The sequence below is a fragment of the Crocuta crocuta genome, unplaced genomic scaffold, assembly GCF_008692635.1.
Source record: "Crocuta crocuta isolate KB4526 unplaced genomic scaffold, BGI_CrCroc_1.0 scaffold149, whole genome shotgun sequence".
NCBI lineage: Eukaryota > Metazoa > Chordata > Mammalia > Carnivora > Hyaenidae > Crocuta > Crocuta crocuta.
In genome coordinates this window covers 21142-40835 of record NW_027551561.1, presented here as the reverse complement: position 1 = coordinate 40835, position 19694 = coordinate 21142, and the positions used below count along the sequence as shown (strand labels likewise).

Below are 19694 nucleotides of genomic sequence, written 5' to 3'. Positions count from 1 at the left end.
TGCCTGGCAAGGAGGGGGTTGTCTGACCAGTCTGCCTGCAGGCACACATCGGGTAGGGGGTTGTAAGAAGATAAAACACAGGGGCGCCTGGATGGCTCAGTCGGTTGAGCGTCCGACTTCGGCTCAGGTCATGATCTCACGGTTGGTGGGTTCGAGCCCCGCGTCGGGCTCTGTGCTGACAGCTCAGAGCCTGGAGCCTGTTTCGGATTCTGTGTCCCTCTCTCGCTCTGTTCCTTCCCTGCTCATTCTCTGTCTCTCTCACTCTCTCAAGGATAAATAAACATTTAAACAAATTTAAAAAAAAAAGAAGATAAAACACAAAACCCTTATTTGCCTTGTAAATTGTTATACTCAACCAGGCTTGTCAGCCTGAGGCCCCACTTGAAAAAGAATTGGGGGGGAGGGGCGCCTGGGTGGCTCAGTCGGTTAAGCATCCAACTTTGGCTCAGGTCATGATCTCCCGGTTCACGAGTCCCAGCGTCGTGTAGGCTCTGTGTTGACAGCTCAGAGCCTGGAGCCTGCTTCAGATTCTGTGTCTCCCTCTCTCTCTCGGTCCCTTTCCAATTGGCACTCTGTCTGTCTGTCTCTCTCTCTCCCTCAAAAATAAATAATTTTTAAAAATTTCCTAAAAAGGGTATTTGGGACCTGGGACTTGCTTCCTGGTATGGGGAACGGGCTTTGGCCCTGGAGCATCTGGGTGCAAGGCTTGTCTTAGTCCCTCAATCTGGAGGGCCATCCTTGTGACCTGTGTGCAGAGAGCAGGGGCTGCTGGTTTAGCCTCTCCCAGAGGCTGTCCCCATGCCTAGGGCTGAGCTGCAGGGCTGGTCAAGTCCTCAAGCAAGGCTGGGCCCTCCTGGATATCACCCTGGCCATAGGAGTCTGAAAAGGCCTCTTTCCCTCAGGCCCTTAGGTCTTTGTCCAATGGGGGTGGACAGATGATGTCTGGAAGTCACAGGAACCCTGGCGGTTCCTTGCTCACACTGCCTACGCAGGACCAAAATCAGGACACGTGGCAGGAGACTGGGTCCTGCCCTTGGTTCCCAGACTGGGGCTGAAGGAGAAACTCGGGGCTCTATCTGTGGGCCCCTCACCGCCTGTCGCTATGGTTTCCATTGCACTCCAAGCCTGTCCTTTACCCTCTCAGGGCCCAGCTGTCCCGACTTTGTCTCCTCGGTGTGCCTTTTGGGCCTCTCGTCGGCAGTGCCAGGTCTCCGCCCCAGTGTTCCCTGTGTGGCAACCAGCCCAGCTCCTTGGGGATATCCTGTCATTGTGGCCCAAAGCCTAGGCATTGAATCTTGCCAAGTCAGCCCCGGTACCCTGGGTCCCTTCCAGGTCCCCAGGTGGGGCTCATAAACCCAGAGAGGTTGGGGAAGTTGGCAAAGGCACCCAGATCCGCAGTGTGGCAGAGCCAGGCACTGTGCCCAAGACACCTGACGCCTGGGCTGTGGCCAGCCTCCGGGCAGACACATGAGCAAGACCGGCTGCCCTGTTGCCAGCCCTCCAGGTGACCTTGGCGTGTCCTCCCTCCACTCCTCTGGGCTCCCTCCCAGACCCAGCCCAGGCCCTGCAGACCAAGGCAATCTGTGTGAGTGGTGAGTGGGGTTACTCCCAGGGGGGCTGGGGATGCTGGGCGTACTCACTGGATCTCGGGCTGGCTCTCTGTACGATGGAAGTGGGAGCAAGGGAGGGGACCTTCAGCTGGCCTCCACCCCTTGGTCTCTAACAACCATACTCCATGAAAATAACCAAATTTGCAAGTGGATTTCCATTTGCGTTTAATTCCCTGTAGTCACACCCCGTCATTTGTACACCCAAATCAGCCCAGGCCTTCCTGGGTGTTTCTTTCACAAAGCCAGCTGCTGGGGCAGAGGGAAGGATGGGATTAGGGATTAGGTAGGGACCTTTGCCTGGGGCACCTCACAGCACTGGGGGGTGGGGGGGCGGAGATAAAAGAACTACCTAACAAGAACTGGCTCAGTGGCAGGCACTAGGCTGAGGACACTATTTAACCTTTAGAACAGGCTCTTTATGCTTCTCTTTATAGAATGGCACAGAGGGGTAATGGCCACAAAATTGGTACCTGAGACAGCAGGAAAGTGAACCCAGGCTGTCTGGCCCCAGAGCCCAGGCTTTTAACCACTGTCCTATGGAAAGAAAGAAAAAGGTAGTGTATAGCTTGCCTAAAGTCCCTAGGCAGTGTAAGCCTGGGGTCCTAACCTGGCTCTTATTCAAAGCCCCTGCTGGTGACTCCTGAGATATATGGCCTGGTGAAAACCCCAGGGATGGGCCAGGGACCTCCTTGGCCTCCAACAGCACTCTCTTCAGGGTACCTGAGACAGTAGTCACTCTTGGCTGGGGAAAGAGCCCCACCTGAGAAGTTCATGGGCTTTAGTTTGTAATCTGAGCTCCACTGTGTGACCTTGGACAAGTGACTTCACCTCTCTGAGCTTTCTAAGCTGTAAAATGGGAAAGGTAGTAGTCCTAAGCCCCCAGGTGGCGGGGAGTGCTAAGTGAGCCAGTGTATGTGGAGTGGCCAGCCTAGTCCTGCTGGACTGCAGAAGCTCAGGGCCCATCTTTTTCTTGCATTCACTCCCAAGGACCCAGAGTCAGCCTGGTTCTGCCCTGTTCCCCAAGACACACCCTTGCGATCCAATTGTCTGTGACCTGACCAGGAAGCTGGCCAAGGGCAATACCCACCCAGATCCTGGAGGCAAGAAGCCAACAGGCGGGAACAAAGAATTTTCCATAGCTTCATAGTTAATGAGGAACTGCCTCTCTTTAGGGCCTCAATTAGTCTTTCACCCTCCTCTCCTTCCCCTAAATTTCCATCATTGGTAATATTTACATTGGAATTCCTCCCAGGACTTCAGGAACCCAGTATGGGTAAATGGAAAACAATACAGAAGACGAAATAGGTATATTTTTTAAAGGTAGCATTGGCAAGTTTGCATTCTTGGTTTTAAAACACACTACAAAGCAGCAAGTATCAAAACAAAATAATTTTGTATCTAAATCAACTCACTTAAGCCTCTGTCAACTGTAAGACACTGCAGAAATACAAAGAAGAAGACATGGTCCCTTCCCTCAGTAGGGAAGGGTATCTACCACCATGGCCTGGGTGGTAGATACCCACGCAGCAGGTGCCTACGGGGTATACAGTAGTTAAGAGCATGCTTTCAGGAGGCAGACCTGGCATTGAACCCCCACTAGTTGCCAGTGGTGGGATCTTGGGCAAGTTACTAAACAGCTGTGAGTCTTAGTTACACTATTTGTCAAATGGGTGTAAAGATGGCCTTGGTTGTGGGATCCACTGGAGAAACCAAGATTGCTCCAGGCCCGGCACGAAAGCTAGCAGTCTGGAATCACCAATGAGTGATGGCACCTGGCTCCCCACCCCTTCTAGAAGGGTTTTGGGGATAATTTCACTCCTCTTCAGTTTTTACCTTGTGCTCCAACTTAGGACTGGTGGCCTTGTTTTTGAGTCAGAACTGCGGGAGGTGCCTGTTACCCTGGCTGATGGAGCCGCTGGAGAGAAGCCAGGAGACCTAGTAGCTGACTGCCTCTCTAGAGGTTTCCCAGGGAGAACAAAGAAAGGGAAAGGGAGAAAGACAGCTCACTTAGAACCTAAGTGATTAATTACAGTCTTAATTTATGAATGAATGCTGTACCCTGCAACAGGCCTACCTGGGCCTTCATGTGACATCCCAGTGTACACAGGCTTTGGAATGAAACAACTTGACATCTCAAGAGCTTGCCTCCTTTTACATGACATGTCTGTGAAGATGGGAACGGTCTGGGACTTGTGCTAATGGGTGGTACCCAAGCAAGATAAATCCCATTTGGCATCTATGTCCCCAAACCTTTCTGGTTAGCTTCCTGGGTTGTATATATTACAAATTGGATTCTTACTTTTATTTATTTTACTTATTTTTAAATGTATATTTATTAGAAGGAGGGGCGGGGGGAAGAGGAGGTCATGACCTGAGCAGAAGGTGGACACTTAACCGACTGAGTCACCCATGTGCCCCAGGTTTTATTTTTAGTATTATTATTTTTTAATAGGAGGTGGTACAGTGTGAAGGTTAAAAACACAGATTCTAGGGACAGCTGGGTGGCTCAGTAGCTTAAGCCTCGATTCTTGATTTTGGCTCATGTCTTTGTCTCACTGTTCCTGAGATCAAGCTCTGTGTTGGGCTCTGTGCTGATAGTGTGAAGCCTGCTTGGGATTCTCTCTCTCCCCCTCTCTGCCCTTTCTCTGCTCGTACTCTCCCTCTCAATCTCTCTCTCGAAATAAATAAACATTTAAAAAAATCCAGGCTCTATTCTCTGTTTTGCTGTCTGAGAAATGGGAATAATACTAGAAAACCATCCCATCTGGTGTTAGGTAGCTCTGTGAAGTGAGGTGTCAGCCCTGAGCACAGGGCCCACCATGAGGAACTGCACCAGCGGCACCTGAGTGGCTCAGTCGGTTAAACGTCTGACTTTGACTCAGGTCATGGTCTCTCAGGTCATGGGTTCAAGCCCTGAATCAGGCTCTGTGCTGACAGCTCAGAACCTAGAGCCTGCTTTGAATTCTCTCTCCCTCTCTCTGTCTCTCTGTCTCTCTCTCTCTCTCTCTCTTTCTGCCCCTCCCCCACTGTGTCTCTGTCTCAAAAAGAATGAACATTAAGAATTTTTTTGTATGTCTTGGGACGCCTGGGTGGCTCAGTCAGTTAAGCGTCCAACTTCATCTCAGGTCATGACCTCACAGTTCGTGGGTTCGAGCCCCGCATCAGGTTCTGTGCTGACAGCTAGCTCAGAGCCTAGAGCCTGCTTCAGATTCCGTGTCTCTCTCTCTCTCTCTGACCCTCCCCTGTTCATGCTGTCTCTCTCTCTCAGAAATAAATTTTTAAAAAAAGAATTTTTTTGTATGTCTTTATTTTATTTTGAGAGACAGAGACAGAGAGCGAGCAGGGGAGGGGCAGAGAGAGAGGGAGATGCAGAATCTAAAGTAGGTTCCAGGCTCTGAGCTAGCTGTCAGCACAGAGCCCGACGTGGGGCTCGAACCCACGAACTGTGAGACCATGACCTAAGCCGAAGCCAGGCGCTTAACCAACTGAGCCACCCAGATGCCCCAAGAAATTTTTTTCAATTGAAAAAAATAAAGAGCTGCTCCAGACGGCTTCAGTGTTAGTGGCGTTGCTCTGCCATCGTGCAAAAAAAGGCACCCAAAGCACAGACAGGGAAGGTGCACCGAGGCACCATGCCCTCTCTGCAAGGGGTGCTGAGGAACTGCTGCCTCAGGGAGCTGGACAGAGGAGGCTGTGGCTTTATCCCCTGCACTATAAGTGACAAACCGGTACAACCCAGGATACCTGACCTGGGAAGGGCCTCTGACTCATCCCTGCCCACCTTCGCCTTGCACAGGTGAGACATGAAGCCTGGAGAAGCCAGGGACTCCCCCAAGGTGAAACGGCAAGGCCATGGAGAGGGGAAAGGAATCCAAGTATTGAAGAAACAGGTAATGCTATCAGCAAGAAGATAAACGAGGGCAAATTGAAACAACACACTTTGTGTGATGACATTCTGTGTCATAAATACCAAGAGAACAGCCACAGAACGGGAACCATGTGGGGTGGCGGCAGCCACACACTTTTCTCACATATGGCAGTGTTGGGATCTGGCACCAGCTTGACCAGTGCCCATGGTGGAGGGACAGCCATACCCTCAGATGGATATGCTGCAGGTGGTTATTGGGGAAAGTAGAGAACCTTCTTGCAATAAAAATGCAAATGTATGTATTCGTACAGCTTAAACTTGAGATAGATACTCCCCCTTTGTACTGGATGCCTGATCCAGCCCATAGTTTTCTCAAACAGCCAGGGCTCCTGTAGTTCTGTGACCAGAAGTTACGTCAGCCCATCATACGTTCCCGCACCCTCTCAAGGCTGACCAGATTCCTCCAGCTCCACCTCCAGGAGAACACGCTCATTTGCACGGGTTAATGATTGGAATGAGGCAGATACCTTGTACCCCCAACAACCTACCGGAGACCTCTGCCATGTCCCTAGCTCTGTGGATCCCCTCAATTGTGCAGCTGGAGAATGAACAGTTTGTACCTCTTCAGCAGACCAAGGGCAGCTGGGGCCAGCCAGAGCCCTCCACGCCGCTAGAGCCTTGAGTAGGTCCTGAACTACCTCCATCTGAGCACCCCCAGGGCAGAAGGAGACCTCCCCATAAAAATCTTCCTCAGGGGCACCTGGGTGGCTCAGTCGGTTAAGCATCCAACTTCGGCTCAGGTCATGATCTCACAATTCTTGAGTCTGAGTCCCACAATGGGGTCTGTGCTGGCAGCTTGGTGCCTGGAGCCTGCTTCCAATTCTGTCTCCCTTTCTCTCTGCCCCTCTGTCGTTTGTTTTCTCTCTCTCTCTCTCTCTCTCTCTCAAATATGAATAAACATTAAAATTTTTTTTTAAATCTTTCTGAGCTGACAATCCCCACTGGAACTGGCTGCCTGCCTGATGGGGTCTGAGGCTCACCAGGAATCAAAACTCCCAGCTGTCTCTCAGCGCAGGACACCCTCGCAGCCGCATAGGCCCCATCCAGGCAAGGCATCCAGACACCTCCGGCTTTCCCTTGGGAGAAATATGCACATTGGTATAGGATAGGCTTTAGAGTTAGGCAGGGGCCTTAGGCTGCCAAGGCCCAGCTCTTGTGGCCTGGCCTCTGGGCACACAAGGTCTGCTCTGGGTCCCTGGCTACCTGTGCAGCTCAAGCATCTGCGATAGGCCCCCTCCAGCCTGTTTGGGGGAAGCCGGAGCCCTCCAGGTCTGTGGAGGTCCGGCTGCTCTGAACCATTTGAACAGCCTCCTGGGTCCCATCCCCAAGGGTCTTTCAGAGGGGGTGACTTGAATGTGGTGACAGTCACTAGTCGTTTGGACTGCCTGCCTGATGGGGTTCCTGGCTTCTCTCTCAATCCACTCCCAGGAGTCTCTTGCAAGGAGATACCTTGGTCAGCTGTCCCATCCTGTCATTTGCAAGGCAGTGCTGTTGCCTCCAGGTTGACATTCAGTGGAAATTTGTGCGTTTGTGTAGGCTAAGGCCTCGGATGAGGCAGATGCCAGGCACCTCCTAACAGCCCGCTCCTGTGCCCCAGCCTCTCTCTACGGCCACCCAGGCTCCCAGCTACTCTGACCTGTGCAGTGCATAGATGCATCATCTGTGCTTTGCCAGTGGACGTTTCTCCCGCTCTTTCTTCTGGGAGAATATATACCTTTGTGCAGGTTTGGACTCGATTTAGAATGATGTCCTGTATCCTCCAGTGCCTGCTCCTGTGACTGCCTTTCCCTACAGTTACCCTGATGTAGGTGCCTGGGTCCCTTGGCCTATTGGACCTGCATGCTCATGGTGACCCTGTCAGGCAGCCTTGGGTAGTGAGGGCTCACCTGCGGGGCCCAGGCTAAGACCACCCACCTGCATAGCTCTCAAGCTGGGGGGAGCCCACTGGCCAAAGATCTTTCTGACATGACAGCTTTCAACTTGTGGCTGTCCCTTACCACACAGCCAGGCTGCCCGCTCGGGTGGCAAGCTCCCAGGTGTCTCTTTTGGCTGCTAAACAGGCCAGTGGTCAGACCCTGACATGACAGGGCAGTTGAGGTCCTCCAGCTCTGCCCTAAGGGGGAATAGGCCCAATAGTGTAGGTGAAGTCCTGGGAAACTGTAGATGTCAGGTGCCCCCAAAAGTTTCCTCCTGTTACCCAGTCTCCCCCCACAGAGCCCTGTTCCAGGTCCCTGGCTCCCCTGACCTGTGCATCTTGTGCTTGTGCGGTCTGTACCTTATAAGCTGGCCTTGGGCTGCAGGGGGACACTCCAGACCTGTGGAGCCAGAGCCAGTCTCCAACCACGTGCATGGCCTCCAGAGTGGAAAAAGCCCACCCTCTGAATAACTTCCTGTGGGCTGTTTTACACTAGGGATTGTGAGTCCTCATTTGGCTGTCTCTATGGGCCCCAGGGGTTCTCCAGTAATCAAGACTGCCTACACGTCTCTTCTTGGAGGTCATCCCTGACTGCCTCATGGGTCCCACCCTGTCAAGGTGACCCAGATTCCCCTAGTTTAGCCTTCAGGGAAAATATGCACATTTGTGTAGGTTAAGTGTTAGAGTTCGGCATACACTAGCTACACTCAGTTGCCTGCTACTATGGTCTGGCCTCTTCTACAGTGGCCCTGTTCTCGGTCCCTGGGTCCCCTGAGCCATTCTGCCCATGCATGTGCCACTGAACTGTGTCAGCCAAGAGATGGTGCAAGGCTCAAAAGTGTTTCCTTAATAACCTTCTACCCTGACTATTCCTCTTCAGCCACTTGTCCTTTTCCAAATCCATGGTTACCTAGACGTGGGGCACCCATGTATATGCAGTTAGCAGCCTGTCAGCTGGCCTTGGGCTGCAGATGCACTCTGGAACAGGGCACTTGAAGGGAGAGGCCAGGTTCCACTAACAATCTCTCTGGAGTGAGTGGCATCTACCAACCTGAATGAGCCTTTCCCCTGAAGGCAGAGCTGGAGGAACCTGGACTCCCTTGCCGACATGGGGCCAGGAAGGATGGCCTGGGGAGCCTTCACTAAAAGAGACTTAGGGAGATCAGTTGTTGGAGATGTCTAAGACCCCTTCAGGCAACCAGTCCAAAAACAGACGAACAGTCCCATTTCAAGTGTGGGCTCAGAAAGATTTCCTGGGAATATCCTCTTTCCATCCTGGAGGTTCTGCAAGAAATTGGGGACTGGCTTGAGCCCCACAAGCGTGGAGGGCCCCTGCCTGCCAAGCCCATCTGATGGAGTGTGCTCTGTACATGCACGGTCTGTGTGGGCCATGGGAACCACGGACCTGGAACCAGCAACCTCTTGGGGAATCTAGGTTTCGTGAGCAGGCTCCTGGGGGCCATGGAATCTGCCTAATGCCAAGCCCCAACCTATATAAATGCACGTATTCACAGTGACAGTAGAGATTGGAGGAATCTGGGCCATCTTGCTAGGGTGGGGCCAGGCATGCTGGCAGAGGTATCCTTCACTAAGAGGGACCTGAAAGCCTTAATGACCTGTAAGGCCAGGACCCCATCAGTGAGCCAGTCTGAATAGGGAGTGACTGCACACTAGTTTGAAGCTAAAGCCTCAGAAAAAATTTTGGGGATGGTAACTCTCCACCCAGGAAGCTGTCCTGGTCACTGAGGACAGGCGAGAGCTCCACAGGGCTTGAGGGCCCCTAATGCCCAAGGCCGGCTTCAGGGCGTGGGCTATCCAGGCCCAGGTCCTTCAGGTCAGGGCATCTGAGGACCTGCAACAAAGCAGCCATAAGGGGAGGCTGACATATAGGAACAAGCTCTGTGGGGTACCTGGCAACTGCCTCACAGCAAGTTTTATCCTGTTCCATAAGAGACACCCAGTTTCAAATGCGACCTTAAAGAGATACTTGGGGGGTTCCTGGGGGGCTCAGTCAGTTATGTGTCGGTCAGCCCAGGTCATGATCTCACAGTCTGTGAGTTTGAACCCCTCATCAGTCTCTGTGCTGACAGCTCAGAGCCTGGAGCCTATTTACGATTCTCTTTCTCTCTCTCTCTCTCTCTGTCTCTCTGTCTCTCTCTCTCTGTCTCCCTCTCTCTCTCTGCCCCTCCCCTGCTAACACTCTATCTCTCTCTCACAACAAAATATTTTTTAAATTTTAGGGGCACCTGGGTGGCTCATTCGATTAGGTGGCAGACTTCAGTTCAGGTCATGATCTCATGGTTTGTGGGTTCAACCCCCGCATCAGGCTCTGTGCTGACAGTTCAGAGCCTGGAGCCTGCTTTGGATTCTGTGTCTCCTCCTCTCTCTGCCCCTCCCCCACTCACAGTCTCTCTCTGTCTCTCAAAAAGTGAATAAAAATATTAAAAAATGTTTTTAAAAAATTTAACACAAGAGATATTTGGAAGGTGTGTGCTGGACACTACAAAATTTGAGGACCAGTTTATGCTCCACCAGGTTAGAGGACCAGACGGCCAAGGGCCATCTGACTCAGCAGAGACCACCCATGTGAGGGAGACTAGGGTCTGGGAAGCTGGGGACCTAAAACAGGGAAGCTGTAGTAAGAGGCTTCACAGGAGCGGATTCATTGTGGGTACCTGATATCTGCCTCATTTGTAGCTGTAGTTTATACAAATGCACATATTCCCCCTGCAGGGCGATCTAGAGGCAACTGCACTCCCTTGTCAATACTAGGTAGGAGAACTGACCTGCACAGGTCAAGTGTCCTGAAAAGATGGGTTTTGGGGGTGGGCTGTTGGGGGTACAGGGCACGTGCCTATTTAAAGCCCTACCAACACACACATGCATATTCTCTTTAAAGGTACAGGTGGCTGGATGAGCCTGGATTGCCTTGCCAGGATGCAGCTTGCTGGGATACATGGGTATCCTTCGCCAAAAGATATCTGGGAGCCTTGATTATTGGTAATCCCTGGACTCCTCGGGTAACCGTTCAAAATGGGGACTGAGCTTGGTTATTTGAAATGTGCCATCTCAGGAAGATTTTTGGGTGGAGAGCTCCCTCTGGGCTGGAGGCTATGCAGGTAGTTTGGGACCAACCTAAGCTCCACAGGCTTGGAGAGCCTCCTAGCTACTCTCGGCAGGTTGAAAGGGTGGTTCTTGCCAAAGCATGAGCCATGTAGGTGAGTGTAACCAGGGATGTGATAAAGGGCAAGTCTCTCTGGAGAGTCTGGTTCCCAGGAGTGAGCTCATGGGGGGACATGGCACATGCCTATTTATAGGTGTCAATCCACATAAATGGACATATCCTCCAAAGGCAGAGCTGGAGGAATTTAGAAGCGGAGCAAGTGCTGATTCTAGTGCGCTGACCGTGGTATCCTTAATAAGAGACCTGGGAGTCTTTTTTGATGCAAAAACCTTGGACTTCAGCAAACAGGAAGCAAACACGGGAACTGATTGCCACCCATTTATTTCAGTGGCTTCCTCAAAGAGAATTTCAGGGGAGAGCACCCTCCACATTTAGGGCAGTGCAGGTAGTTGGAGATAGGCAATGCAGGGCGGGGAGGCCCCTGTCTGCTCATGGGCAGCTGACAGGGTGTGTCTGTACAGGTGTCAGTTTCACAGGTGAGGGTAGCCAGGGACCTGGAACAGGGCAATTTTCGACAAGATCCGGGCATAATATCAGACTCTTGGGGGTACCTGGCATGTGCCTAAATCCAAAGCCTAACCTACACAGATGTGCGTATTTTTCCTGAAGTCTGGTTTGGGGGGCACCTAATCCTCAGACTGATTATGCCATTGCCAACAGTGTCTTTAACACTGGTTCACTATGGGAATTACTCCAACTGTTTTCTAATATGAGTTTTCCTTGGTGAGTGACAGGTGGAGACTACAGCAGGTGAAGTTGTCACACAGAGGAACTTTATTTGCAACAAAGACATCACAGGGAATGACCTCTAAAGCCATGACTCCCTGAGCAGGGGCGAGTGGATTTCTCTTATTTAAGGTTAGGGTGAATATTCAGAAAGGGGAGTTTTGTCATCTGTGCATTACCCACTGCTCATCACAAAAAATGCACTTCTTTTCTTTTTTAAATGTTTTATTTATTTTTGAAAGAGAAAGAGAGACAGTATGAGCAGGGGAGGGGCAGTGAGAGTGGGAGACGCAGAATACAGAGCAGGCTCCAGGCTCTGAACTGTCAGCAAAGAGCCCGACGCGGGGCTCAAAACCACGAACCGCGAGATCATGACCTGCGCCGAAGTTGGACACTTAACCGACTGAGCCACCCAGGCACCCCAAAAAATGCACTCCTTAATACCCATAACCTATTTTACCCATCACCCCACCCACCTTCCCCCTGGTAACCATAGTTTTATTCTCTACAGTTAAGAATCTGTCTCTTAGGGCACTTGGGTGGCTCAGTCAGTTATCTATAAATATAATCTCCCACATCTTTATCCATTCATCAGTCAATGGACATTTGGGTTCTTTCCATAATCTGGCTATTGTTGATAATGCTGCTATACACATTGGGATGCATGTATCCCTTTGAATTGGTAGTTCTGTATTCTTTGGGTAAATATCTAGTAGTGCAATTGCTGGATCACAGGATAGTTCTATTTTAACTTTTGTGTTGTTGGGTGGCTGCACCAGTTTACATTCCCAGCAGCAGTACAAGAGAGATTATCTTTCTCTGCATCCTCGCCAACATCTGTTGCCTGAGTTGTTCATGTTAGCCATTCTGATGAGTGTGAGGTGGTATCTCATTGTGGTTTTGATTTGTATTTCCCTGATGATGAGTGACATTGAGCATTGTTTCATGTGTCTGTTGGCCATCTGGATGTCTTCTTTGGAGAAGTGTCTGTTCATGTCTTTAGCCCATTTCTTCACTGTATTATTTGTTTTTTGGGTGTTGAGTTTGATAAGTCCTTTATAGATTTTGGATACTGACCCTTTATGTGATATGTCGTTTGCAAATATCTTCTCCCATTCCATCAGTTGTCTTTTAGTTTTCCTGTTTGTTTCCTTTGCTGTGCAGAAGCCGTTTATTTGGATGAGGTCCCAATAGTTCATTTTTGCTTTTGTTTCCCTTGCCTCCGGAGATGTGTTAAGAAGTTGCTGCAGCCAAGGTCAAAGAAGTTCTTGCCTGTTTTCTCCTCGAGGATTTTGATGGCTTCCTGTCTTACATTTAAGTCATTCATCTATTTTGAGTTTATTTTTGTGTATGGTGTAAGTGGTCCAGGTTTACTTTTCTGCCTGTTGCTGTCCAGTTTTCCCAGCACCACTTGCTGAAGAGACTATTCCATTGAATATTCTTTCCTGCTTTGTCAAAGATTAGTTGGCCATAAGTTTGTGGGTCCTTTTCTGGGTTCTCTATTCTATTCCATTCATCTAAGTGTCTGTTCTTGTGCCAGTACTGTACTGTCTTGATGATTAGAGCTTTGTAATACAACTTTAAGTCTGGGATTGGGATGCCTCCTACTTTGGTTTTCTTTTTCAAGATTACTTTGGCTATTCGGGATCTTACCTGGTTCCTTTCAAATTTTAGGATTGTTTGTTCTAACTCTGTGAAGAATGCTGGTATTATTCTGATAGGAATTGCATTTAATATGTATATTGCTTTGGGTAGTATTGACATTTTAACAATATTTGTTCTTCCTATCCAGGAGCATGGAATATTTTTCCTTTTTCCTTTTTTTTTTTTTTTTTTTTTTTTTGGTGTCTTCTTCAGTTTCTTTCATAAGCTTTCTACAGTTTTCAGTGTATAGATTTTTCACCTCTTTGGTTAGATTTATTCCTAGCTATTTTATGGTTTCTGGCGCAATTGTAAATGGGATTGGTTCCTTGATTTGTCTTCCTGCTGCTTCATTGTTGGTGTATAGGAATGCAACCCCTTTCTGTGCATTGATTTTATATCTTGCCACTTTGCTAAATTCATGGATTAGTTCTAGCAGTTTTTTGGTGGCATCTTTTTGGTTTTCCATATAGAGTATCATGTCATACGCAAAGAGTGTAACTCTGACCTCCTCCTGGATGATTTGGTTGCCTTTTATTTCTTTGTGTTGTCTGATTGCTGAGGCTAAGATTTCCAATACTATGTTTAATAAGAGAGGTGAGAGTGGACATCTCTGTCTTTTTCCTCACCTTAGGGGGAAAGTTCTCAGTTTTTCCCCATCAAGGATCATATTAGCCTTGGGTCTTTCATATATGGCTTTTATGATCTAGAGGTATGATCTTTCTATCCCTACTTTCTTAAGGGTTTTTATCAAGAAGGATGGTGGTTTTGGGGCGCCTGGGTGGCTCAGTCGGTTGAGCATCCGACTTTGGCTCGGGTCATGATCTCACGGTTCATGGGTTCGAGCCCCATGTCGGGCTCTGTGCTGACAGCCAGCTCAGAGCCTGGAGCTTGTTTCGGATTCTGTGTCTCCCTCTCTCTCTGACCCTCCCCTGTTCACGCTATCTTTCTCTCTCTCTCAGAAATAAATAAAACATTTAAAAAAAAAAAAAAGAAGGATGGTGGTTTTTGTCAAATGCTTTCTCTGCATCTATTGAAAGGATCATGTGGTTCTTGTCCTTTCTTATTTTGATGTGATGAATCACATTGATTGTTTTGTGGGTATTGAACCAGCCCTGCATCCCAGGTATAAATCCCATTTGCTTATGGAGAATAATTTTTTGATGTATTGTTGGATCTGGTTGGCTAATATCTTGTTGAGGATTTTTGCATCCATGTTCATCAGGGAAATTGGTCTATACTTCTTTTTAGTGGGGTCTTTGTCTGGTTTTGGAATCAAGGTAATGCTGGCTTCATAGAAAGAGTTTGGAAGTGTTCCTTCCATTTCTATTTTTTGGAACAGCTTCAAAAGAATAGGTGTTAACTCTTCCTTAAATGTTTGGTAGAATTCTCCTGGAAAGCCATCTGGCCCTGGACTCTTGCTTTTTGGAAGACTTTTGATTACTAATGTGATTTCTTTACTGATTAGGGTCTGTTCGAATTTTCTATTTCTTCCTGTTTCAGTTTTGGTAGTTTATATGTTTCTAGGAATTTGTCAGTTTCTTCCTGATTGCCCATTTTATTGGCATATAATTGCTCATAATATTTTCCTTATTGTTTTTATTTCTGCTATGTTGGTTGTGATCTCTCCTCTTTCATTTTTGATTTTATTTATTTGGGTCCTTTCCTTTTCCTTTCTGATCAAACTGGCTAGTGGTCTACCCAATTTGTTAATTCTTTCAAAGAACCAGCTTCTGATTTCATTGGTCTGTACTACTGGGGTTTTTTGTTTGTTTGTTTTTTGGGGGTTTTTTTTGTTTTGTTTTTTGGTTTTGATAGCATTTAATTCTGCTCTAATCTTTATTATTTCCTGCCTTCTGCTGGTTTGGGGACTTATTGCTGTTCTTTTTCCAGCTCTTTGAGGTATAAGGTTAGGTTGTATATCTGAGACCTTTCTTCCTTCTTTAGGAAGCCTGGGTTGCCATATACTTCCCTCTTATGACTGCCTTTGCTGAATACCAGAGGTTTGGGGCTGTGGTGTTATCATTTTCATTATCTTCCATGTACTTTTTAATTTTGTATTTAACTTCTTGGTTAGCCTATTTATTCTTTAGTAGGATGTTTTTTAGTCTGTAAGTGTTTGTTATCTTTCCAGATTTTTTCTTGTGGTTGACTTCGAGTTTCATAGTGTTGTGGTTGGAAAATATGCTCAATCTTTTTGTACTTGTTGAAGGCTGATTTGTGTCCTAGTATGTGATCTATTCTGGAGAACGTTCCATGTGCACTGGAGAAGAATGTGTATTCCGCTGCTTTAGGATGAAATATTCTGAATATATCTGTTAAGTCCATCTAAGTGTCATTTCAAAGCGACTTGACAGTGTGTCATTCAAATCCATTGTTTCCTTGTTGATTTTCTGTTTAGATGATATGGTCATTGAAGCCCCCTACTGTTATGGTATGATTAGCAATGAGTTTCTTTATGTTTGTGATTAATTGATTTATATATTTGGGTGCTTCACATCTGGAGCAAAAATGTTTACAATCATGACATCTTCTTGGTGGATAGACCCCTTAATTATAATTTAATGCCCTTGTTCATCTCTTGTTACAGTCTTTATTTTAAACCCTAGATTGTCTGAAATTAGTATGGCTACTCTGGCTTTGTTTTGGTGACCATTAACATGATAGATGGTTCTGCATCCCCATACTTTAAATCTGAAGGTGTCTTTAAGTCTAACGTGGGTCTGTTGTAAACAGCATATAGGTGGATCTTGTTTTCTTATCCATTCTGCTACCCTATGTCTTTTGACTGGAGCATTTAGTCCATTGACATTTAGAGTGCGTACTGNGAGCCTGTTTCAGTCTGTGACTCCCTCTCTCTCTGACCCTCCCCTGCTCACGCTGTTTCTCTCTCTCTCTCTCCTAGAAATAAATAAAACTTTTCAAAAAAATAAATAAAATAAAATTTCTTGCAAGTCTTGTTTAGTGGTCACTAACACCTTTAATTTTTGTTTGTCTGGGAAACTTTTAATCTCCCCTTCTATGTTTTTTTTTAACTTTTTTTATGTCTTTATTTTATTTTGAGAGACAGAGACAAGGAGCAAGGAGGGAAGGGACAGAGAGAGAGGAAGACACAGAATCTGAAGCAGGCTCCAGGCTCTGAGCTGTCAGCACAGAGCCCAACACATGGCTCAAACCCACGGACTGTGAGGTCATGACCTGAGCTGGAGTAAGACACTTAACCAACTGAGCCACACAGGTGCCCCATCTCCTTCTATTTTGAATGGCAGCCTTGATGGATAAATATTTCTTGGCTGCATATGATTCCAATTCAGCACACTGAATATATCCTGCTAGTCCTTTCTGGCCTGCCGAGTTTCTATGGATAGGTCTGCTGCAAACCTGATCTGTCTTTCTTTGTAGGTTAAGGACTTTCCTTTCTGCTTTCATGATTCTTTCCTTGCCTGAGTATTTTGTGAATTTGAGTATGATATGCCTCACTGATGGTCATTTTTGTTGAATCTTATGGGAGTCCTCTCTCCTTCCTGGATTTTTATGTCTGTGTCTTTCTCCAGGTTAGGAAAGTTTTCCACTATGATTTGCTCACAAAACCCTTCTACCCCTTTTCCTCTCTCTTCCTCTTCTGGGACTCCTTTGATTCTGATGTTGTTCCTTTTTAATGAGTCACTGATTTCTCTTATTCTTAAATCGTGCACTTTTGCTTTAGTCTCCTTTTTTTCTGCTTCATCATTCTCCATAAGTTTGTCTTTTATATCACTGATTCACTGCTCTGCCTCATCCTTTTTAGCTGCCATAGCATCCATTCGAGATTGCAGCTCAGTAATAGCACTTTTTATTTCATCCTGACTAGCTTTTACTCCTTTTATCTCCATAGAGAGGGATTGTGATCTACTTTCGACCCCAGCTAGTATTTTTATTATCAAGAGTCTTAAATCTGGTTCAGACATCTTGGTTGTATCTGTGTTGGTTAAGTCCCTGGCTGTCATTTCTTCCTGCTCTTTTTTGGGGACTGAATTCCTTTGTTTCATCGTTTTGAAGGAAGAAAAGGAATTAATAAGTTAAAAAAAAGAATTTTAATTAAAAATTTGAAAATAACACACACACACAAAAATCCAATAAATGATGCTAGAGCCTAGGTGTGTTTTGGTCTGGTTATTGAAAGGAGCTTTATTGATTAGAGAAAACAGGTGGGATAAATAAAGCTTTTGAAAATTTGAGAAAATGAATATGATGAAACAGAATAACTTGAAATGATGGAAGTAAAATAGAATTTGAAAAATTTACAAAAAATACTAATTTAGTAGAAAAAATACATAAGCATATTTTCAATAAAAATTGAAAATAAAAATAATTTTTTTCTCTTTCTGTAAAAGAAAAGAAAGAAAAAAAGAAAGAAAGAAAATTGAATTGATGAACTACCAAACACACTGAAATACGATTGATATTACATTGTTTTCCCCTAAGAATTCAAACGATGAAGCACTTTATATTCCGTAAACTACTCAGTGAGAGAGATTTGTGATGCTCCTGAAGAGCAAGGGTGACCCACTTAGGTGGGGCTTAGTGTAATGGCTCTGGTTTCCACTAGAAGGTGCTGTTTTGCTTACTGTGGTGAATCGTTCTGGTATTCATAGGTGTGTATGCACATGCGCGGGAGAGATGAAAATGACAGTCACCCAGTTCCCCAGTCTCTAGTATCGGAATGTCGTGCTCTCCCCGACCAGGAATCACACGTCCCTCCTTTGTTCTGGTTTCTGTCCACTCCCCGGTTTTACACTGTCTGTGACCACACCGTCGGGTTGCCAGGTGGCACCTCCCTCCTGAGTTTTATCTCAAATGTGGCCGTGTTTCCCGACCCCTCACTTCTGAAGGACTGTGGCTTTGACCCGCTCAGATACTCTGGGGGAGGGTCTCACTGAGCAAATGGCCAGGTGACGGCTGCACCCAGGAATGTTCGGGAGACCGCGCTGCTGCCGATGCCCAGAGGCTGCAGCTGGGTGCCAGCCTACCCCAGAGAAAGTTCACGCAATCGTGGAGCGGCAGCGTTTCTGGGATTATGGAGAATCACTCGTGGCCCAAGGACCTCCTGGACCTCGTTCTGCTCCTGGGGAGTCGCCCTTCCCACCAGAGCACTGTCAAGTATTTGGGCTGTAGAGTTTCAGACTCTGTGATCCCCGTTTATAGACTCTTAATGGAATTTAAACTCTCTCCTTTTTCCTTTCTTCCTTTTTTTTTTTTTTTTTCCCCTNTGGTTTAATCCCTTTCATACTCTTTCTTTCGTCTCCAGCTACATTCCGAGGGCGGGAGGAGATGCTTTCCCACACTCCCTCTCCCCCTCTACACCCCTCCCCACACCCCGTCTCCGTCCTCTCTCTGCAAGCAAAAACAGCTCCCTCCCCTCCACGGCTTCTTTCTCCCTGGAGCCACGTACCCGCTGAGTTCTGTGGTTCAGGTTGTGTGGATTGTGGTAATCCTCAAACTGGCTTCTAGGTGTGCAGGATGGGTTAGTGTTGATCTGGCTGGATTTCATGTACAAGAGATGGAAAAAAGACTTACGTGCTGTTCCACCATCTTGGCTCACCGTTTCTATTTCTGGATTTTCTATTCTGTTCCTCTGATCTGTGTGTATTTTTGTACCAGTACCCTATGGTTTTCATTACTATGGCTTTGTGGTATAGCTTGAAGTTTGAGATTGTAGTACCTCCAGCTTTGCTTTTTTTTTTTTTCCAAGGTTGCTTTGGATATTCAGGATTGTTCTAGCTCTGTGAGAAATACTGTTGGTATTTTCATAGAGATTGCATTAAATGTGTAGATTGCTTTGAATAGTATAGACATTTTAAAAATACTTGCTCTTCCAACCTATGAGCATGGAATGTCTTTTCATTTCTTTGTGTCATCTTCAATTTCTTCCTCAGTATTTTATAGCTTTCAGAGTACAGATATTTCACACCTTTGGTTAGGTTTATTCCTAGGTATTGGGGGGGGTGCAATTCTAAAAGAGGTTGAACTACCCTGTGACCCAGCAATTGCACTACTAGGTATTTACCCAAAGGATACAAAAATATAGATTTGAAGAGGTACATACACCCCCATATTTATAGCAGCATAATAAAAATAACCAAACTTTGGAGAGAGCCCAACTGCCATTGACTGATGAATGGATAAAGAAGATGTGGTAGATATATATACAAAGGAATATTACTCAGTCATCATAAAAATGGAATCTTGCCATTTGCAATGACATAGATGGAGCTAGAGAGTATTATACTAAATGAAATAAGTCAGTCACTCAGAGAAAGATAGATACCATATGATTTCACTCATATGTGGAATTTAAGAAACAAAAAAGATGAACATATGTGAAAGGGGAAAAAGAAAAGAGAGGGAAAAAAACTACAAGGGACTTTTAATGATAGAGAACAAACTGAGGGTTGATGGAGGGAGGTGGGTGGGAGATGGGCTAGGTGGGTGAAGGGTATTAAAGAGGGTACTTTTGTGATGAGCACAGGGTGTTGTGTGTAAGTGATGAATCAGTGAATTCTACTCCTGAAACCAAGATTGCACTATATGTTAACTAGAATTTAAATTAAAATTTAAAAAGAAAAAAAAGAAAAGGTTGTTTTCTTAATGTCTCTTTATGCTGCTTCATTAATTAGTGTATAGAAATTCAATAGATTTCTGTATCTTGAT

At 46.6% G+C, this 19694-nt stretch overlaps 1 non-coding gene across 1 annotated transcript; it reads left to right on the top strand.

The window, feature by feature from the left end:
• The first annotated feature begins 13779 nt into the window (after positions 1-13779).
• Positions 13780-13864, top strand: TRNAQ-UUG (transfer RNA glutamine (anticodon UUG)). The gene has a single exon. It is a non-coding gene; the product is annotated as a tRNA-Gln (tRNA).
• The last annotated feature ends 5830 nt before the right edge of the window (positions 13865-19694 follow it).